The following is an 18472-nucleotide window of genomic DNA, read 5'->3' on the forward strand; positions in this document are numbered from 1 at the left end:
GGCACGAATCTTTGCAGTGACACCGAACATGTTTTTCGTAAACAAATTTAAAATTACCAATATATTTTCAAAGTTTTTCATAGATAGGCTTGCTTCATTTTTAATCAGCTACCACTTTAGAATTAATCTATCTATACATATAATAAAGCGGAAGAGGGTCGAAATTCTGTACATGGAAGATATTCGAAAAAAAATTAGCTGGGGATACTTAGAATCGACAACAGAACACGTTCCAACAGTTTTTAGAATTTTTGTCTGTTTGTCTGTTTATTTGACCGCGCGCGCATCAAATGAAAACGGCTGAACGGATTTTGATGCAAACTTTACTAATCTGTCGAAAAAATCCACGGCCAGGTTATAGGCTATAAAAAATAGAGAAATTTCACCCCTAAGGGGGTTAAAAAGGGAATGTAAGTTTGTATGGGGTTCAAGATTTATTTTAAGCTAGCAATTTGAAACTTCGTAAAAAGATATATTATTAAAATAGAAGAACACTAATTTCAGCGATTTTGAAAATTCATCCCCTAGAGTGGTGAAAAAGAGGTTGAAAGTTTGTATCTAGGTCAGTTTTTTTCGAGTGCGTTTTACTTGAAACCAGGGACCGGCCCGCTATCCCTTATCGGGGTTTTATAAGGGTATTGCATAAGGCTTAACTCACCATACCCTTTGCCAGACGAAACCCTTTGTTTTGCTTTTAAAAACCCTTATATAAAGCTACCACATTTGAGTAATCGGTAGCCCAAATACCCTTACAAAACCCTTATCATCCGCTCACCAACACCTTGCATATTGCTTATAAGGGTTAGCCTTATAAAGGGCTTCCCTTTTAGCATATAAGCGTGCTAATTTAAGTCGTCTACCTTGTTCATAAGGCACACATTACTTTGAATCCGAGCGATCGTCGACGGCGACGGCGGCTTTCTTTGACTAGGCACGTATTTTCTTTCCTTTTCATACACTACCGTAGATATATACTAATACTGTCTCTTTCACGCAAAGGGAAACCTTTATAAAAAGCGCTTAAAGATAAGGGTAACCCTTATTAAGAGCTAGCCTTATTTTTGGTTAGTTTTTCGGTAAGGGTTAGTCAAAGTTAAGGGTATGAATGGGCTTGCAGTTCAAAAGGGAAAGTCTTTCAATGTGTTAGCCGTGTTTAAGTGTCGCCCATTGAAAGGGTTTTATCGCGGAAAGGGTTGTCCGTTCCCTGCTTGAAACTTTGTATATGGGCATATTATTATAATACAGGAAAAGTGATTACAGCATTTTCAAAATTCGTCCCCTAATGGGGTTAAACGGGGGTTGAAAGTTTGAATCCAATACAAATGCTTTGAAACTTCTTAGGAAGGCATAATAGACGATTACAAAATAAGTAACATCAACGTTTTTGGAATTTTAACCCCTCAGGGGGTTGAAAAGAAGATGAAAGTTTGTCTTGGGGTGCAAATTTTATTTCAAGCTAGGAACTTGAAACTTTGCAAAAAGGTATATTAAATAAAAAATAAAAATATTAAAAGTCAAGAAAACCACTTTCAGCGCTTTTGAAAATCCATCCCTTAAGGTGGTAAAAAGGGGTTGAAAGTTTGTATAGAGGTCAAACATTTTTTGAGTGCGGAACTTGAATCTTTAAATAAAGGCACAACGGCGACTGGTCACCACAAAAGTACCCAATACCCTACTCAGAAGCCGAAGGTTTCTGGCTGCAGAGGAAATACTGGGGCCGCCTCAACAGAATCCGCACAGGTCATGGCAGGTGCAATTATATGCGACACAAATGGGGATGGAAAGAGAGCCCGTTGTGTGACTGCGGCCTTGAAGACCAAACTACCTAGCACATTGTTGAACGATGCCAAAATAGACGTTTCCAAGGCAGCCCGGAGGACCTCTATAGGTACCTACCAATCTGAACGATAACTCCATTCGAAAAAATGTCCCTTTCAAAAGTTACTGTTGTATAGCATTAACTAAAATTGACAACCCGGCTGTATGGCAGTAATTCAGTTCAGGAAGCTAATAGTCCTGGGTTCGAATCTCAGCGAGGGAATTACGTTTTGTATTTTTTGTTTTTTGTTTTTGTTAGGTGATGTTTTTAAAAGCATTTCCTAAATAAATACATTACATAATTATTATAATAAAGCGGAAGAAGGTCGAAAGTCTGTACATGGAAGATATTCGAAAAAAAGTGGCTGGGATACGTAGAATCGATAACAGAACACGGTCCAACAGTTTTTAGAATTTTTGTCTGTTTGTCTGTTTATCTGTTTATTTTACCGCGCATCACGTGAAAACGGCTGAACGGATTTTGATGCAAACTTTACTAATCTGTCGAGAAAATCTCCGGCCAGATTATATGCTTATTAAATCACATTAAGTTAAGTTATGTATATTTGTATATATATATATATATAAATTCGATGTATATATTTATGTTAATAGTACTCTATGTTATTATATCACGTCGTCCACAACGTGTCCCGTCCCGAACTATGCTGTCCCGCACACTCCGCTGGCTCCACAGAAAACCAGCGCCGTTGACCACGCTAGTCGTGCCAGCTGCATTGCTGAGTGGAGACCATTTCAGCTTCACATCTATATTTCTACTGTTTCGTTTATCTTTGTCTTGTATTTGCTATATATGTGTTGTCTGAATAAATGATTTCTATTCTATTCTATTTACAAACGGGTCTATCGCGAATTTATTTTGTTACCTTTATTTACCGACGTTTCGACACAGGTTTCACTGGTCGTGGTCGCGGCTAACTGACGTCCCAGCAAAATGTTAGTGTGTGTGTGTTGGTGTTAATGGTTTTAACTTATCGGCAACTTGGGGACCCGTTTGTAAATGTGATTTAATATGTGTTCAAACCGCGAAAGTTTAAAATGTCAGATTATATGCTATCATAATTCAACCTCTAAAAGGAAGGGGGGTAGTCACTACACTTGATTTAGTCGAAGGTGCAGGTCCTAAAATACGGCGTTGCGTGAACAAAAGATTTCACCAAGCCACCAAGATTTGTGATGTAAGTATGTAGGAGGGGGGGGGGGGGGGGTCTCAGCTTTATTTTGATATTTATATCATTCAAGGTACTAGGCCAAGTTTGGTATCGTTTTCGAATAAATCAGGGATGCAGAATTCATTTATGATATCAAAATGATACCATTCCGAAGTGTAAACCCAAAAAATATGAAAAAAAAATACTTTTTTTTTTAATTCCCCTTCACGCTTAAACTGCTGAATCTTTTTAATTTTGAATAAGGGCGAAAGTTGGAGTGTAGTTTTATTTAGCGGTACTTACCTAATTGTAAAATATTTTTTCACATCACCTATTCGAAAAGGGACCTTTTCTTCCCTGCTAGGAGGGATCAAAGTGGCACTTTTCTGTTCAAGGACATTTTGTTGCCAGTATGAAATATTCACAAAGACATATGAAATTAGTATGCATATAATCGATTACGTGCATAAAATTTTTCCCCTCACTAGCTCGGAAAGTTGTATTTTATCCTTCAATACAAGCGGGGAAAAACGCGTTTCATCCACTAGTGGGGAAAGTAATTTGACCTTGGATGGAGCGTGTTGAAGTAGCTTGACAGATAACAAAACGTAAAACGCTCATGATAATGGTTCGTTCGATATTAATTATCATTAAATAAATGTTTTGAGAATCTAATAAAAAATACCAAATTTAGCTTTATTTAATGATTTTAAGTCATAAACCTTAAAATTCCATAAGAAACGTTTGTTTTTTTATAATGATGTTAATTATAATTCTGAACGCACAAGTTGAGTCGATGCAATTTCAAAACGCATCGTTGACATTTCATACGTCAGAAATGTTAACCTTGTCAACAAATTTTTTACTTAAAAACTTTTCTCACCGACTCGCGTAAAAATACACAACTTCCAGAGTTATCTGTTATAATATCGTAAAGAAATGAGTGATTCCAGTTATGAAGATGATCTAACGCCTGTGGATGTTGCACTTTCCTCGCTATAGTGAGGTGAAAAGTTTTGTGTTACACACGGGCGCAAATGTATTTTACTTCTCGTGTGTTGAAACACTAGCTACGCTCAGGATTCTATTTTAGACTCGCTTCGCTCGTGGTTCAACTATAGGATCCTTTCGCTTGCTCGTGTTTCAATTCTACACTCGCGGGTAAAATACAACTTTGCACCCTTGTATAACAAATAACATATTTTGTTGTAATTGTAAACAATAAATGTAATTAGCGTATTTTAAATTAATTAAAAGCATATTTAAATTAAGTAAATTAATTAATTAGCGTAATATTTACAAAGAAACGTAAAAAAACATTAGTTTAATAATTTAATTTTTATTTTGACATTTTAGGTCTCCTTAAACGCAGCCATACTTGTCTATGCAATTTAAAAAGTTTTGTACAAATATTTCACAAAGCATAATTATTATGAAAAAAGCGCGGGAAACGTGAAACGTGGCGGTCAAGTTTTAGGTTTCTTGTAAATTTAATTTCAATTTTAATAGTGTAGATCAGGGAATCGGTAATTTGTATATAATTTTTCTCATAGTTTGTATATATTATTGTATTTGTATATATGTATAATTAGTGTGATTTCGTCGTAGTTGGTAAGTTTTTTCTTGTATATATGTAATGGGGGACGACGACCCCCCCGACCCTGGAGGTGAAAACCTCCAGGTCGGAAGTAATGTCACAATAGATTCGGCCATGGACACGGACACTTCTGTAGGTAGCAGGAGTGAACGTAAAAGAAATAAGAGTCAGAGTCACAAACGATGCAAAACATGTAATAAAAAAAGAAGGAAAAATGAAGGCGGGGATTATTCGTGCGATTGTCAGGAGAACATACAAGACACCCAAGCTCCTTCAAAGTCTAACATTCAGTCTACCATAAACTCTTCGGATAAAGTAAATACAAATAAGGACACTACTAGCACCAAGGTTGGCAGGAATTTATTTTCATCTTTAGATGTTGCTCCCTTTACGGTACACGTTCAACTTAAACAAACTGATGCAAAATCATCTCTGCACCCGGTGTCCTTTGGGAAATTTTTAGTCAAAAAAGGCTTCAAAAACATTATTAATGGAAGTGTTAAGCGCATTGGTAGGACACGTATAGCAATGTCGTTTTCAAATTACGTCGATGCGAACTTATTTGTTACTGATACGTGTCTTGATTCAGAAAATTTTACTGCATACATTCCGTCGTTTTCCGTGACCCCTATGGGCTTGGTTCGCGGTATTCCTGCACAATGGTCGGAGGAGGAAATTGTTTCCAATATTTCCGTACCTATGGGGTGTGGAAAAGTTTTAAAAGTACGACGTTTGAACCACAGAGTTGTGGTTAATGGTTCTGTTACCTGGCAACCTTCAGAGACAGTCGTTTTGACATTTGACGGTCAAGTGTTACCCAAACGAGTCTTTTCATGCTACAACTCTCTTGCCGTCGAATTGTACATTTTTCCGACCATTTAATGTTTTTTATGCTGTAAATTTGGACATACTAAAAATAACTGTCGTTCGAAGCCCAAATGTTTTAAGTGCGGGGAAATGCATCCTGGAAATACCTGTGTAGTGGAGGAGGAGGATGCCATTTGCTGTTTATGCAATGGCTTTCACTTCGCCACAAACAGGTCATGCCCAGAACATGTAAGGCAAAAAGAAATCAAAGTTAGTATGGCAAATAACTGCATCTCTTATGGAGAAGCCGTTAAACTGCACCCAGCCATATCAAAATCGTTTGCAGACATGGTTAAGTCACAAGTGTCACAACCACATACTCAATCAGATTTACCTCGTATCAGTGTGCAAAGTTCAGTTCCAGGTACTAGTTCGAATGTGCGCCCTCTGAGCCATGGCAGCAGAAAAACTGTTTTTTTGAAACCTCGTCCTACTGTTAAAAAGACTACCCATGGCTATGATGTGGCTGCACATCGGGCCATTATAAATGAATACTCTATCCCTTCTACTCCAAACGGTTGTGCTTTACGCCAGGAAACAGAAAAGGAAGATCGACTAGTAATCGCCGAGTCTATCGAGGCCCTAAGAACTCTTTTGTCCACACCAAACCTTACTTTACCGTCCCACGTTGCCCCTATGATTGACTCTCTTACATTTGCAATTAAAAATAATGGACAATATAATCCAATGGAATTGCAGAAGCATAATCAATAAAAAACATGATTTCATTCATTTATTAAATAAATTTAATCCATGTGTTTTTGCCCTGTCTGAGACATGGCTCAAGCCTGGTGCTCTTCTAAGAGCTACTGGCTATTCATGCCTCAGAGAGGACCGTCCTGATGGGTGGGGTGGAGTAGCTTTACTCATCAGGAATTCTGAATCATTCTCATCTCTTCATCTCCCATCTCATAGTGATGATTTTTCAATTGTTGCTGCCATTGTAAATAACATCTGCATTCTCTCTGTATATATTCCTCATCAATCATCTTCTATTTTTAACGAATTAGAACAAATCATCACTTCTTTACCTAGGCCCTTGTTGATTCTAGGAGATTTCAATTCACACCATCAGTTTTGGGGCAGTTCAGTATCCAACTATAATGGACATCGTGTTTTAAAAATTCTAGATGATTACAATCTATATGTCCTAAATACTGGCTCTCCGACTCGCCGTACAGCACCTACAGAATCTCCCAGTGCTGTTGATTTATCCATTTGCTCCGCTGAACTGGCTTCCTCTTTCACCTGGCAAACTCTAGATTCTTCATTTGGTAGTGATCATTTTCCAATTATAGTCTCATTTCCTTCAACAAAACGACCATCTTCGAAACCTAGCCCTAGGCTTAAGTACAATTTATGTAATGCTAACTGGAAAAATTTCAAAAGCTGTGTAGAGAAGAAATTGTTGTTTTGCCAAGTTTAGATGATACTGACGTAGTTGGCTGCTCGGTTGCTTTGGCCCGGGTGATCACAGAAACAGCTGATGATGTTTTTCCTGTAAAAAATAGTGTTATTAATAAAATTCCATCTCCTCCTTGGTGGGATCAGGATTGTTCCCAAGCCATTAAAAAACGAAAGGAGGCTGAAAGACTTTACCGTCATTCTATGACAACTGAAAACTTTGAGTCGTACATGCAGGTTGCGCGTGATACTAAGAAATTGTTGCGTAGGAAGAAATATGAAGGTTGGAGACGATTTTGTGCGTCTCTCAATCCTAATGTAAAACCTTCCATAGTATGGAACAACATCAAAAGGTTCAGACATGCATTCAACGAACCCTCAAGCCGTACATTGCCTCCTAATCTTGCACAACAATTTATAGACAGACTAGCTCCTTCATCTGTTCCTGAAGAGTATGTGTTCCAACCTGCAACCTTTTTATATGATCCTTGCTTAGATTCCACCTTTAATTGCCCTTTTAAAATGGAAGAATTAAAGGGTGTATTAAGCAATTTAAAAGATAGTGCTCCTGGTGAAGATGGAGTGCCTTACTCATTTTTAGTAAATGCCAGCGATGGCATACTTTCTTATTATTTAAGCATAGTAAATTTGGTTATTCAGTCCGGTATAGTACCAGATTCATGGAGATCCCAAATAGTTATTCCTATTTTAAAACCCAATAAACCAGCATCAGATGTTTCTTCCTATCGCCCTATTGCCCTCTCCTCAGTATTTGCAAAAGTAGCTGAACACTTAATTAAAAACAGGTTAGAATTTTTTGTTGAAAAGAACCAATTACTATCTCATAGTCAGTTTGGGTTCCGAAAAGGTAGACCTACCTATGAAAGTTTGTCAATATTAATTGCAGACATACTATTGGCATTTTCTAAAAATGAGTCAATAGTAGCTGCTTTTCTTGATATAAGTGCTGCTTATGATAATGTTTTGGTTTCAGTGTTACAAGATAAGCTTCTCAAGTCAGGCATTCCAGAAATGTTGAGTAACTTTGTAATAAACCTTTTATCTGAACGGTCCATTAGTCTTCTTATCGATGACAACAATAAAATTTCTCGTTTAGTGTGGAGAGGATTACCACAAGGATCTGTATTAAGTCCATTGTTATACAATATCTATACATCTGATTTAGAGGCATCGCTAAATGGTACAGTTAGTGTCTTACAGTATGCTGATGATTTATTACTTTATTCATCAAATCTTTCTCCTGAACAGGCCAGTAGATCAGTCACTCGTTCCTTAGGTTTTCTGAAGTCATGGTTAGATTCTAATGGTTTAGAACTTTCTGTTCCTAAAAGTGTTGTGGTTTTATTTACTAGAAAACTGTTTCCTCCTCCAATCAAAGTGCAATTTGATAACTACTCCATTTCAGTAAAAGTTAAAACTAAATTCCTTGGTGTCATTTTAGACAGTAAATTAACAGGTCTCCCACATTGTGAGTACATAGTTTCTAAATGTGAAAAAAATATTAATATTCTTAGGTGTGTTTCTGGTGTTTGGTGGGGTTCACATCCCTTTTGCATGAAACTAATGTACAATGCTTTAATAAGAAGTATTTTAGATTATGGGACATTTTTGCTAGAGCCAGGTTATGTCGCTGGTTTCCAAAAACTAGATCATATTCAGTCTAAAGCCCTTAGAATCATTTGTGGTGCCATGAATTCTAGTCCTATCAATGCTATGCAAGTTGAGTGTGCAGAGCCTCCGTTACATTTACGACGCCAATATCTTTGTGATAGATTTCTTTTCCGTTGCTCCCAATTCTCTAATCATTAACTCTGGATTATCTTGTCTAACCTCCTTCTTCAAATAACTACTTCCACCTATTGGACACACAAGAGTCCTCCTTGTTTAATCAAAAGTTTTCAAAAATTTAAATCTATTTCAGCTCCCACTGTTAGCTCTTCTACACTTCCCATTTTTCAGCATGAATATGAGTCTCTTACACTAGTTCCTCCAGTTCTCCTGAATATAGGTATTTCAAAGAATGATATAGAACAAAACCAACAATTTCTGGGTTTTATTGGCACCGATTGTCAGGATGCTAACCATATGTATACCGATGCTTCTAAGATGTCCATCAGTGGTTGTGTTGGTATTGGAGTACTTCATATTCAATCCAATATTTACCAAAAGATAAAGTTGCCTCCCGAATCCTCTGTGTACAGTGGTGAGTGCTTTGGAATACTGAAAGCATTAGAGTTTATCATCATTATGCATCTTAAAAAAACAATCATATTTTCGGATTCTTTAAGTTCTCTTCAAGCAATATCTAAAATTCCTTTTAAATCTAAATCCAATAACCCAATTATATATCAAATTCGTAGCCTATTGTTAAAATGTCATCTTAAAGGGTATTCCGTCTCCATTGCTTGGATTCCTGGTCATAGAGGGATTAAAGGCAATGAAAGAGTTGATGAATTAGCTCGAGATGCCATTATCTGTGGAGACATGTTTCCATTTAAAAATGTTGCTGAAGACCTATTAGCTTTACCCAAATTATTCCTACGAAAGGAGTGGACGAAACAGTGGACATCTGGTACAGGTACTGCTTCTGCGTTACACTATCGGAGCATTCAATCATCAATTCCTATCAAACCATGGTTTGCTAAAATCTCTTTGTCAAAACCGACTACCAGTATGTTAATCCGAATGAGGTTGGGTCACGTATGTACTCCACAACACCTAAAACTGCAAAATCGTGTGGCCAGCTCCGCATGTATTTGTGGAGCTGATCCCGCTGATCTTAACCATATATTTTTTGCATGTAGCCTAAATGATTGTTCTTTATTATTAAGACAGCTGTCAGATCTAAAAGTTCCGTTTCCCACATCCATTACATCACTCCTGCATATTAACGATTCCTCTCCAGATATATTTAAAGTATTATATTCATTCCTATCACGTCATAATATAAAAGTTTAATTTATACTTTACCTTTCCCTGATCCATCCAAAATTCCGTCTTATCCGTTATAATGTAATCCTTAAAATTCCGTTTCCCCGTTTTACTCGTTTGGCTGAATGCGCCAGGAGCGCGATGCCATTAATAAAATAAAAAAAAGCATAATTATGTGGTTCTGTATTGTGTATAAATTTGTAAATACTTAGTTTAAATCAATAACTTTATAATAATAAATATAAGTGATTTCAGTCTTCATAGTGTTCTTCCGAAGATTTGGTTGAAAGGGGTAAGAACTAATTTGTTACCAGAAAATCTACAAAAATAATGTACTTGATTTTCATTGTATCATTTTAGGTGTTTGCTGCTGTCTTTTAGGTACATAATTATGAGCTGTAGGTACTTTTAATTTGTCAGTACAGTCACGTCTGAAAATATCAATACGGAGAAAGTGCCAGAAGTATGTACTTATACTAAGGTCGTCGTGTATACATATTTTTGCAACTTTGTCCGGATCGATCTTCACTTAAAATAATAATGTTTTGAAACCTAATATATGTACGTAATTTCCTCATAGGTGATGTGAAAAGCAGTATGTGTCACATGGTAGCAAAATTATTTTCACCTTGGGCGTTAACACTTGAATCTCTCACTACGCTTAGGATTCTATGTTAGAATCCCTCGCTACGCTCAGGATTCTATTATAGAATTCTTCGGTTCGTTTAGGATTCAATTGTACGCCCTCGCCGTAAATATGTCATTTTGCTCCCTTGTGACACAATCTACTATATCTGGACTACAATCCTCTAGCGTATCCATCTGTCAACTTTACTTTAAGTTCCGCCTCCAGGGGAGAGTGAGAGAAATTAGGGGTGAATTAGCAGCTTACTGACACAGACCGAATTCCACGCGGGCGGAGCCGCGGGCACAGCTAGTAATAATAATAATTCAATTCATAAATAAAGGTATATATGCAATTTTTTATCAATGTTTTCTTATGACGTTATCACGTAAAATTATCGTCCGTTAACCGACTTTACAGACAACCATTTATTTATAGTCTGTCAAGGGACTGTCTCATTTCAAACATAGACAGAGATAATCATACTATCTTTGTCTTACACTAGTACTAGCACCCAAAAGAAAAGGATGAGTATAGTTTTTTTGTTCTTATTTACTGACAAGATTTGCTTGACCAACTATAGTTGCGCTTTAGACCTATCCTGATTTTTTTTCTATGTAGCGAAAGTCAAGAAATCGTTTCGAATCATCGATGAAGTTACTATAAAAAGACCTCAAGATTGCTAATTAAACTTTTGGCAACGGTATTGTGATTGTGATACGATTTTTCAAAAACTGTTGGCTGAATCTACTGCACCTTAATAAAACTACAAAAATTGAAAAAGTTCGAGATTTTTGCAGTTTTTCGCATACTACGCTGGGAACACCACTTTATTTTGCTTGCAGAACATAGTTTCACATTCCTTAAGGACTCCAAATAACATACCAAAAATACAGCATGACATAACGCTTTGCATTCTTCAAGGGCCTGACATTCTTTGATAGAGAAAGATAGTCTTATTGCGATTCCTATAAGAGGAAAGAGAAAATAGTGCCATGCTTTGCCTTTATCACCGACCAGGCATACCATACGCTATGGAAATCCTTTTACAGAAAATTTACCGTTTTTAGGGTTCCGTAGCCAAATGGCAAAAAACGGAACCCTTATAGATTCGTCATGTCTGTCTGTCTGTCCGTCCGTATGTCACAGCCACTTTTCTCTGAAACTATAAGAACTATACTGTTGAAACTTGTTAAGTAGATGTATTTTGTAAACCGCATTAAGATTTTTACACAAAAATAGCAAAAAAACAATAAAAAAAAACTAAACTAAATAGTTTACGCGAGAGACAACTTCCAAAGTGGTAAAATGTGTCCCCTCCCCCCTGTAACTTCTAAAATAAGAGAATGATAAAACTGAAAAAAATATATGATGTACATTTACCATGCGAACTTCCACCGAAAATTGGTTTGAACGAGATCTAGTAAGTAGTTTTTTTTAATACGTCATAAATTTTAAACCGTAAATTGCGGTTTCACTCAAGTTTCATATAAAAAATACATTGTTAAAATTATGTAATGTACGGAACCCTCGGTGCGCGAGTCCGACTCGCACTTGGCCGGTTTTTTAAGTAGATCGAGAATGGAATATGCGGTTGAGTAGGTACCTATCGACCTACTCCTTTAATGGTACTCGATTCCGGACCAAAGAATATTTCCGGTCCCTATCTAAAACAAAAAAAAATGAGAACAGGACTACACTGGCCCATCGGTCTTTCATTAGGGAACTCTCCCAAAAATCCCGTTGAAGGGCCAAATTAATGATGTGTGACATTCGAAGCGCTACCGTTCGTCCGCCCCGGCGGCGGCGTGTCTTATCGCCATAAATTAAATCTCTACCAAAGTATTTTTTGCGTCGAAAGCGCTCTTATAATATTAAAAATAAAGTTCAATTTATACATTCAACCTAGTGTTAAACGATGTTTGTTTTAAGATGACAATATTACTAGCTCGCTTTGGAAGTCGAAAAAACTTAATGTTTATGACTTTTTTCATGGATCCCAGCAGACAGCCTGTCGCCTATACCGGATGTGAAAGCTAGAATCGACTGTATATTGTAAATTATTACGCAGAAGGCAGGAAAATTGGAATTGGAACTTTAGTGGCGCTTTTAGAAAAAAAGGTGACAGTCCATTTCGGACTGCTACTGCACTACCGTTGCGACATTACCAGTGCAGCACTACTGCAGCAGCCGAGCCGTGCTGCAGCCGAGCAGCGACTGTGGCCAAAGACTATAATAATATATGTATAACTGTGGCTGTTGCGGCGTGCACTCGCAACAGCGTTCGTTGGTGGCTTGTCAATGTCAAGTCTTAAGTATATCATATATTTTCTTTATAATTACTTTACAGTGGTACTACGTAAACGAAATTAATAACTAGCTTAAATCTAAAATAGGCCCTTGAGGCATTGTACCAAGGATGCTGGCGGCATTTCCCCGCTTTATCGCAATGCTGATACGTTGTGCGAGAAAGCCGCCAGCTCTTCGGTCACCAGTTACGTCAACCAGACGCTTCGCGATTTCTGCAAACAACTTATGCGCGCTGGGACCCCATGGACCTAGAGTTTCAACTCCAAATGGAATGAAATGATACTCTCTACCGAGGCTCTTATATTTATTACGTTTTAAAATTTCGGCGCTTTCCGCCGCTCCGCCCGCTTTTACATTAGTCCGTTGGAGGCGGGACGGTGCCAGTGTGTCTACGCAGGTAGCATCCCACACCAACATCCGTCCCAAGCTCCAAGGAACCAAGGACATCCCATCGGGCCTCTTGCCATCATCTCTGATAATGCCAGTCGGCTCAAGAAGAGCGGGTACATTGATGGTGGCAAGAGACCGACGGATTATGTCATTAAGCGACGCATGTCTTGAAAAACGGCCGGCACTTTTTTGACAAGATAATCCATGGTGTCCCAGTCGGTCCACGTCCGTGCCACAAGAGCATATGTGTGGCGTACACACCGAAGTAATGTAAGTAATGTCAGACGTATAAATTAAAAATACTAGGTAATTTACATTTGTATTTTTTAACGAGAAGAAGCAAAGTGACGATAATAATACATGTGCTACACGAAAAAGAAGACCAGTTTGCCTTTCGCAGGGCCAGTCAGTTGAAGGCAGCTACGCAATATTAATAAAAAAAAATTGGTTGTCTGTAAAGTCGGTTTACGGACATTAGTTTTGCGTGATAACGTCATAAGAAAAACATTGATGAACAATTGCATACTTTTAGTTACCATGGAGATCTGTCCACAACGTTTCCATGGAGATCTGTACATAACGTGGCACTTTTTCGTGCATGCTACCGGTGTACATCGATTTATAGGACTTATCGCGTCAAAAAACATTTATTGAAAAGTGATCGTTTATTCAGGGAATATTGCCGAATAAATGAAAAGCAATTCAACGTTGTATGAGTGAGGCTTAATGGTTGACGAAATACAAGCAAATTACTCAAATTAAATTAATGCCGAGGAAAAATTATTCTTAACATTAAGGTAAGTTCACATTTTGAAAATTTCTTACCCATCCTCTTGACTAAATGCGTGACCATCGCACACAGGAACCCAACGCAAGCAGGACTAGTGTATAATTTTTTTTGTATGGAATAGTAGTTTATGTGACTAGTTTATAATGAAAGGCATTAAAACTCGAGTGTGGGTTTATGAAACGAACGTAGTGAGTTTCATAATAGAATCACACGAGTGTTTTAATGCCTAATTATGTACAGTTACATACACTTTATCTACGCACATATTATAAACTTTCTATGATATTTATTTACTAACCTCATATTACAGCCGACATTGGGGCATAGTTGCCCTCTGGCGGAATTCGCGGATATGAGGTGGCGTCTCCGAAATATCGTTACCGCACATTTTACACGAAACTTTTGCTAAAGTTACTTTACAAACAACAAAACAAATTATTTTTTACCTACAATAGTACATTATGATACAAGTGTGCTAAGTTAGGCATTACACACGAGGCGATATTGTGCGCGCGAGCTGTAAGCGAGCGCGCAATAAGAAAGCCGATGTGTGTAATGACCAATTCACACGCGTTTCATACGACGTTTTTTAACACACTTGCGAGAGAAAAAAGAAACTTTCATATTAATCAAATTTTAATAGTTAAAACAGTTAGTATTGTGTGTTGCATCTGTCATACTCGTACTGCCGGCCGGCCCTCGCTCGCCCCGGCCGCGGGCGGCGCGGCGGGCGGGCCGGCCGGGCCGCGCACTGCGCAGGCGGTCGGGCGCGCCCGTGCCCGCCAGTCCGACCAATTAAAGAAGGCTCCCTTTCTATGCATATTATTAGCGATCAGTTAGCTTCTTAACTCAGTCGGATAATATAATGAAAAAGCACGAGTAGAATAATACACTGAAAGAGCACGCGTGTTTAATATCTAGGATTATGAGCCAAAAATCGGTGGAATAAAAACGTCGTTTTGAGCAAGTGTGTTGAAAACTAATTAAAAGATAAACTGCACGTCAAATGGCGGCAAAGAAAACTTTTTTCACGCATGTCACGCATCCGTAGTTTTTTTATAATTCAGAGACAAACTAGAGTGGGGGGTCGATTGCCATATCGTTCGATACCAACTAACAAGCGAGATTTGTCAAATTTGTATGCAATTGACATTTGATTTCGAATAAAACGTCTGATATTAGAATAGAGGTCAAATCAAATTTCTTTGTTTTTCAGAGATGTTCGAAATTTGAATAAAATAATATTATCGAAATCGATGTTATTATTTAGCAATAATAACATTTTCACAGATAAAAAATTTGCTGTAACAAAACAGTTTATCTTAATGTTGACCATTATTTACGGATTTTGAAGGCATCATAGAGGGTTTATGATATGTGTGTAGATAAAGATAATAATTATATCAAAAATGAATTCCTCGTCCATAAATTATACGAAAATGATGATATTATAACTTGCCCTAGTTGCTAAGAACAGGAAGAAATACTTACAGCATAGATATAACCTGGGGAGCCGACCCTTTCACCCCCCCCCCTTTTTGGGGGGTATGCACGTTACGATCTCGTGGCTACCGGGCCAAATCAGCTTTGTTTGACCTAAGGAACAATCGTGCCAAGCATCATCGCCTGTCGTAAAGTGCATACTCAAGGCACATACTTACCCTACTATAAATAAACTTTCAAGAGCGGATATCTCAAAAATTATACAAGATCGAAAAACTTGACTAAATAAATCTTGGAAGAAATTTAATCACCTTTCATTTTGGATAAGTGCCATGTCGCTGTCTCAAAGGTTTTGACTGATAAAATGTAATACAAAGTTTTTAATTTTATTGTACAGTATTGGAAATTATTTCTGGAAGAAAACAAGTTCATTTAATTTATTTAATATCATTAATTTAAAAAGTTAGCCATGATTTGAAAGCTTCGTTTTATACTAAACAAAACGTAATACGTAGAATTAGTTTAAAATTTAGATGGCGCCTTTAATATTTACGAGTACTACTTGTTTACTTTGGGATATAATATATTTTCGTCAGACGGGAAGTAGATACGCGGCTGGATTGTGAAAAATTATACTTCACAAAAGAGAGTAAAAATCAGTGTCATATTAATAAAATAGAAGTATTATTTGTATGAACCTACTTCATTAAAGCATACTTTCGTCACCTTCATTTAGTTCTTTGACAAGTCTGTAATTCAGCTTATGCCCTTCGAACTTAGAGTACTTTTTAGCACCACGCTTAGATTTGACTGCCATACAATAATATTTATTTTGGTAACACATGTACTTACAGTAGCAATCTTGTCAGTCTAATTCATACGATGTAAATTAAAATCAGAATAAAATAACCTCAAAACATGAATTTCATTATTTACCTCCTTGGTCATCTTAATCTTAACGTACTTACCTACTTATTTTAATAACGTTTATTCGTAACAACAAACATAGCATGGACCTATCCTCATATTCTATTTAACATGTTCTGGAAAAACGAAAATTCTGCAAAACCCATCATTATTAGGGCAAAATAATCAAGTCTCAGGATAAAACAAAAGATTAGACTATTGAATTACATTGTACTTTTTTAACGTAATGTAATTTTTTGAATTATCAGACTTTTTCTAAAATACAGCATCCATCCGGGTCCCCTTTGTCTGAAATCCTTCTAAGAATTCTTATGGAAAAAAACCGGCCAAGTGCGAGTCGGACTCGCGCACGAAGGGTTCCGTACCATTACGGAAAAAAAACAGCAAAAAAATCACGTTTGTTGTATGGGAGCCCCATTTAAATATTTATATTATTCTGTTTTTAGTATTTGTTGTTATAGCGGCAACAGAAATACATCATCTGTGAACATTTCAACTGTCTAGCTATCACGGTTCATGAGATACAGCCTGACGGTGACAGACGGACAGACGGACAGCGGAGTCTTAGTAATAGGGTCCCGTTTTTACCCTTTGGGTACGGAACCCTAAAAACAACGGGTTGCACTCCGGGAGTGCCGGCAGAAGTGAAAACTTAAATACCTATTAACGTTGTGCATATTTGATATTTTGAAATGGTTAGGGAATAATTTTGCACGAATTGCTTTAATTATCAGTATAAAAGTCTATCATTTATGTGGTAAAATCAATGTTCATTTATTGCGCTATCGTTCACAAACATAACAATTTATAGACCGCGAGCCACGCGCAAATTTCGTCAGTCATCGCCTCCCGGGCGAAAACTCGTATAGCTATATATGATGAATCCTCGTGAACGTCAGCTGCCGCTCCGTTGGTGGATTGAGGAATGGTTTAACATTTTTTACCCATAACAAAAAGTGCACAGCGCCGCTAAAGAAGTTTTCACTACAAAAATTGTTTTTCCTTAATATATAGTATATGTATGGAGGCAAATATAGTGAAAGACAAATGCGTCTAAAGTAGTCTTGATTATTATAAACATTATCAAAATCGACTGCTATGAATAAACTGATCCAACGTAAATAACATACAGTAGGTACGTAGCCGACCTACCCATTTCAATTTTCTTTTAAAAACACTTTTATCTATACCTTGGTGGGAAAGCGGGTAGGCGGCACGGGCGGAACACGGTTAATCCATTTGGAAATTATCCGGTGCAGCCCCTGCGGGTTCAATTTAAATGTAAATGGCGGACTGAGGCGAGCGAGCGGCCTTATCAAGGGAGCACAGAGCCCCAACCTAATACCCACCCGTACTCCGGTCAAATATCCTGCCTAGCATTCTCGCTGTACTTATTGCCTATATTGGTTACATTGGCTACTAGTTGCGTGACATTATATGGCGGTTATGTATACATATTGTAAATTATAGCACAATCGCTATAATAAATGAAAGCTTATTAAATTCTAAACCAAAAAGCTCTATATATGTGGTATTTTCTATAAAAAAGTAAGAATACAGCAATTAAAATTGGTCCTAACCGATTTTAACAGTCGTAACTGTTGTTAAAAATATGTGGTATTTTCTATAAAAAGGGACCTTATTGTCGATGGCGCTTACGCCATTACTAACGATGCTCCGATATAAATACAATGCCGCGCGACGCTGTGCGGCGTAAGCGCCATCGACATTCATAGAAAATGCCCCATATTATATTCCTATTAGAGTCAAACCAAGAAAAGTCTGGAACGATTTTGATAACACACTGCGCAAGTGTTATTTTAAACGTCAAACTTCTATGAAATTATGACGTACAAATAACACTTGCACTGCGTACGCTATCAAAATCGTTGCACTTTACTTGGTCTAACTCTAGTATATTTGCGGAAAAAAATACATCTTGTTATAGAAAATAATTGCTGAATCCAGATTTAGCGCTTATACCCTTATAGGGGATATTCTCTTAATAGGAAACTTGGAGGAAGATGAATTCCACTTTTTAACCGACTCCCAAATCTCAAAAGGAGGTTATCAATTCGGATGTATGTTATTTTTTTAATGTTTGCTCCATATCTCCGTCATTTCTGGACCAATTATGAAAATTCTTTTTTTTTTTTTGATTGTAGTATATACGTACA

General features: G+C 37.3%; 2 long non-coding RNA genes across 2 annotated transcripts in view; both read right to left on the reverse strand.

Moving 5' to 3' along the window:
• LOC134754520 (uncharacterized) overlaps positions 1–18472 on the reverse strand; it is a 246645-nt gene that overhangs the window by 166567 nt on the left and 61606 nt on the right. The gene's annotated exons all lie outside the window — the stretch shown is intronic.
• On the reverse strand, positions 4627–5445 carry LOC134754532 (uncharacterized). The gene is made up of 2 exons (XR_010128935.1): positions 5363–5445; positions 4627–4969 (listed from the first exon to the last, which is right to left on the reverse strand). It is a non-coding gene; the product is annotated as an uncharacterized LOC134754532 (long non-coding RNA).

This window comes from Cydia strobilella, chromosome Z (genome assembly GCF_947568885.1).
Source record: "Cydia strobilella chromosome Z, ilCydStro3.1, whole genome shotgun sequence".
NCBI classification, from domain to species: domain Eukaryota; kingdom Metazoa; phylum Arthropoda; class Insecta; order Lepidoptera; family Tortricidae; genus Cydia; species Cydia strobilella.